General features: G+C 19.7%; 1 non-coding gene across 1 annotated transcript; it reads right to left on the reverse strand.

Moving 5' to 3' along the window:
* Phum_PHUM380550 lies at positions 1 to 87 on the reverse strand. The gene has a single exon (XR_009833527.1). It is a non-coding gene; the product is annotated as a microRNA, putative (microRNA).
* Between the last annotated feature and the right edge of the window lie 5,082 nt (positions 88 to 5,169).

Genomic DNA, 5,169 nt, shown 5'->3' on the forward strand with positions numbered 1-5,169 from the left:
AAACTTGTCAGCTACGTGTATTCTCAAGCAATAACATCTCTTTTGGTGTGTTAATTCCCCAAGAATACGCGTGACCAACCAAGTTATAAATAATATTTTAATTAATATTTCTTTTCAATATTTAAATGAATTTCATTGTTCTTATTTGTCTATCTCATCTGCAAAAGAAAAAAGAAAAAAAAATTTCATTAGGAAAACCTTTAATTAAATTAATTTTGTTGCGTTTATGACAAAACAATATCACATATAAAAAGTTTGTTTAAATTTTTTTTTTTTTATTTTTCAATTTGTTAAAACCTGAAAAAGACTAAATTATAAATAAAATAATAATTAGGTCATTAATTGTAAACTTTTAAATAAAAATTTTGCTTCACAATAAATTTTTTAAAGAGAAAAACATATAAAAAAAATATTAAAGAAAATGGCGGTTGAACAATTGAAGAAAATTTTTTTTTTTTTTTTTTTAAATATAGTAACAGTTTAATCGATTTAAAATTTCAAATATTTCAATAATACTTGAGAGAGAGGAAACTTTTAAAATTTTCATAATATTTTAAATTCAAACTTGAATGTTTTACACTCAGTAAAAAAAAAAAAAAAAAAAAAATGGGAAAAAAATGTTTTATTAAATCCATAAAATTAAGTTTAATAATATCTAAAGTTTATACCTAGAAACTATTTATTTATTTATTTACTTTTAAATTGAATGAGTTAAATATTATTTATTTATCTTAAGAACTAAAACATTTTTTATTTTTGTTTCTTTGAAGTTTAAAAAAATTAAACAAATTTTTAATGTTTATTTAGTAATAATATTTTATAAAGATAGTATTAAGGTTTTGAAAAAAGGTACACAATAACACTACATATATATATATATGTAATTAAGATAAAAGATAAAATTAACCACCTTTTAACCATTGAATTTAAAAAAATATTGGTTAAAAATTTATAAATTTTATGACTTTTCCCAGCATATTAAATTTTCCATGAAAGTTTTTAATAACATTTATCTCTTTCCATTTGTTAATAACACCTTTTTTTTTTAAACAAAAATGTAATGATATATCCAAAATTTTTCCACTTTCAATAATGAGACCAATTTTTTTTTATTACTTTCAAACAAAGGCCTATCAAAATTTAGAGTGATGTCATGTCACATATCTCACCCTGAAATAAAAATAAAATAAAATCACATTTATATTATTTCCCTGGACCAAATAAAAAAAAATAAATATGGCAATTAATTAATAAATAATAATAATAAATGTTACAATATGGTAACATATTATTGACATGTCAAAAGGTCAAATTTAATTTTTTTTTCCAAATAAATTTTTTATTCTAATTCAAAAGAAAAAAAAAAGAGAAAAATTTATTATTAAAAGATGAAAGGGAGAATTTAAAAAAAAGGAATTCGAAGCAATTAACTTATAAAATTTCATTGAAAAGTAATAATAATAATAATAATAATAATATTGAAAAGATTTTAAAAATTTAAATCCTTTATTTAAAAAAAAGGGGGGGGAGGGAAAAAAATTTTTTTTAAAAATAAATATGAAACGAATAAAAATCAATTGAAGGAAAACAACAATTACATCAAAAAAAAAAAAAAAAAAATGGGAAAAAAATGGGAAAAAAGAAAAAAATTAACAAAAGTTGTTTTCATTGGAAAGTCGAGGGTTGAATAGATCCAGTTGCCATGGATATGGCAATATGTCTGGATTCTTAGCATTCCAAAATTTATAAAAATTCATAAATATTTTATAATTATGACCTTTTTTCTTCCTTTTTTTTTTTAATACAATAAATAAATAATTACAATTGTCATAATTATTTTTAACAACCAAAAAATTTTATGTAAATTTAAATAAAAAATATTTTTAACAAGTTCACTCAAACAAATTTTTGTTTAAAAATCATCAATAAATAAATTTTTAAAAAATTAATAATAAAACTAAAAAGAAATATATTATTTAATTGTTGTAAACAAAAAAATGAAGTGATATAAACAATTTTCTTAATAACATATTGTTGGGGATGAAAACTTTTCCATATGTTTAAACATTTTGGGGCGTTTAATCCTTTTATTTTCTTATTTATTTCAGAATTTTTGTTGTTAAATTAACAACAAATAATTTATAAACAATAACAATTATTATTATTAATAATAGTAAACGTTTGAAATAATTTATTTATTGTCATGCCATAAGTAAATTTGAATAGAAAAAATCATCATAAATTATTGATTTTAAATTTAAAATTTTTTTTTTTTTGTTTATTTGCCATTTTTTTTTATTGTTATTGTAAAAAAAAATCAAAAAATTTAAACAAAAAAAATTAAAAAATTTAATTTTAAAATTTCGGTTAGAGTTTGCGTGAATTGTATTTTGTTTAAGAAAAAAAAACGTGCATCAATTATCATTTACCAAAATAATAATAATAATAATAATAATAATAATAATGAGAAAACAAAAACAAAAATTATCGAATTAAACAACAAATAAAAAATCTTATTTAAAATTATTATTATTATTATTATTATTATTATTATTATTATTTTTTCTTTCAACATGTTTCTTAACATAAAAAAAACTTGGATTTAATATATAAAATTAATAATAATAATAATAATAAATAATTAACAACAAAAACAAACATTAATTACTTAAATAAGATTTTTGTCAATATTATTAATAATAATAATAATAATAGTTAATATATATATTTTCTTACCTTATTTATTAAATTAGTCTCAAGCCGATGCTGACACTATTGACCGAAAGGCACGCCTTTTGTACGCCGTCTTTTGTTAACAAAAAAAAAAAAAAAAAGGAAAAAGAAAAGAAAAAAGAAAAAAAACAAAACTGACGGAAGTTGACAACAAACTTCCATCTATCCCTTTTTTTTTTAGAAAAAAAAAAAAAAAATTTTCCTCTTCACGCGTTTTTCTTTCTCCTTTAAAATAATTATTTTTATTTATTTATTTATTAATACTATTTTTTTAAACTAAAAATCAAAAAAAAAAAAAAAAAAAACGTTTCGAAATTTTATTTTAAATAAAAACCAAAAAAATAATAAAGAGAAAAACTAAAAAAAAAAGGGAAGAAAAGAAAAGAAAATAATTTTAAATGCTTTGGTGGCGATTTTCTTTGCGGAAATGAGCGCCACACCCCACCAGCGCGAAAAGCATCTTGTGTCGAACCTTAGGGCGCAAGTCTTTTCCCCCCTTTTCAAACTCATCTGGAGCTTTTTTTTTTTTTTTTTTTTCTATCTTACTTTTCGCCCCCTTTTTACTTTTTCTTTTCCTAATTCATTTATTTTGTTTCGACGTTTCCGATTATTATTATTATCATCATTATTCTTTTATAATATTTATAAAAAAAATATTATTATTATTTTTTAATAAATAAATAAATAAATAAACATACGTATAAATTAACACAACAACTTCCTCTTTTTTTTTTTTTAACTTTATGAATAAAATAAAATTTTATTTTTTTTTTAAAATTAGCCTGATTATAGATAAATAATATTCGCGCACTCCCACACACACACGGAAGAAAAAGAGAGAGAGAGAGAGAGAGAGAGAGATAGAAAATTACACAAACGTGCGTGAGTTTTCCTTTTTTTTTTTTTTAATAAATTGATGCATTTTTTCAATAAATACCATATATGGTTTTGTTGTTGTTGTTGTTTAATTAAATTTAATTAATTTAATTTTTTTTTAAATATTTAAATAATAATAATAATTGAATATTTGAATGAATGTCCCGATAATTAATTTTTTTTATAGAAAAATTTCAAACGTGATAATAAACGTTTGCAATGGGGGGAAAAAGAGGAAAATCTCGCATTAAAAAAAAAAGAGTGAATTTTAATATTTTTCTTTTCACTTCCTTCCTTTCCCCTCCCCCCCCCCCCCAATCCCCCCAAAAAAATTTTATATATATATATGATAAATGAGAAAGTTTTGCCCTCGATCGCCGACGCCGACCAAATTGACGTCGCCTTTCGGTAACTCAAGCTTGATTTATTACATAATTTATCGTTAGCATTTACTATAAATTTTTTCCTTTTTTTCCTTCCTTTTTTCCTTTTTTTTAAATTATTAAACATTTTTCCCAAACGTTTATTTATGTTAAATTTTTTTAATAAATAAAATTATTAAAATAACACGTTAAAAAAAAAGTATTTTTTCCATTAATTAATAAATAAAATACACAATCGTAAACACACGTGGATAATAAAATTATATTATTATTATTATTATTATTATTATTATTATTATTATTAAGTAAAAGTATTCATTTTAATTTCTAAACGTTTTATACATATAAAATTATTATTATTATTATTATTATTTCCTCTAAATTATTCGAGTAATAATAATAACAAATAAAAAAAAATTTTTTTGTTTTTTTTTTAAAAAACTTCCTCGCTTTTATTATTATTATTATTATTTCGTTTATTATTATTTATGCATGAGTGAATTATTTTTAAAAAAAAAAAAATAATAATAATAATAATAATAAGGAAGTAAAATTAAAAAAAAAAAAAAAATGTCTCGTCGTCCGAGAGTAAAAATTAATTGATTTTTAATTGGAAAAATCACGAAGAAGAAAAACTCGATTTGATGTTGTTGGCGCCAATGGAAAAAAAAGAAAGACTCAATTATTTCTTCACGATCCCATGTTAATATTATTATTATTATTATTATTATTATTATCATTTTCCATCATTAAACATTACCTTTTATATATATACAAAAAGAATAACAACAACAACAGGATTTAAATATTATATCTTAAAAAATAAAAAATATTATTTTAATTACATATGATTAATTTTTTTTAATCCACTTTTTTTAAACAAAAGATTTTTATTTAATTATTAACTTTTTTTTTTATGTTTTCTTCTGCTACAGGTAAAATCGTAAAATTATAATTATTATTTAAAAAAAAAAAAAAACAAATCGTTATTTTTCCTTTTTTTCTCTTTTAATAAGTTATTTGATTATTTTTCCGTAGGTTTTCCGGTGACTTCCGGTTATTTTAATGATGATTTTCACGTTTAAAACATAAACAATGGTAAAAAGTACCCTTCTACCCTCTCCCCCTCACGAAATTATATAAATATATTTAAAAATATCATAATAATAATAATAAT

This window comes from Pediculus humanus, genomic scaffold (genome assembly GCF_000006295.1).
Source record: "Pediculus humanus corporis 1103172107855 genomic scaffold, whole genome shotgun sequence".
Taxonomy (NCBI): Eukaryota; Metazoa; Arthropoda; class Insecta; order Psocodea; family Pediculidae; genus Pediculus; species Pediculus humanus.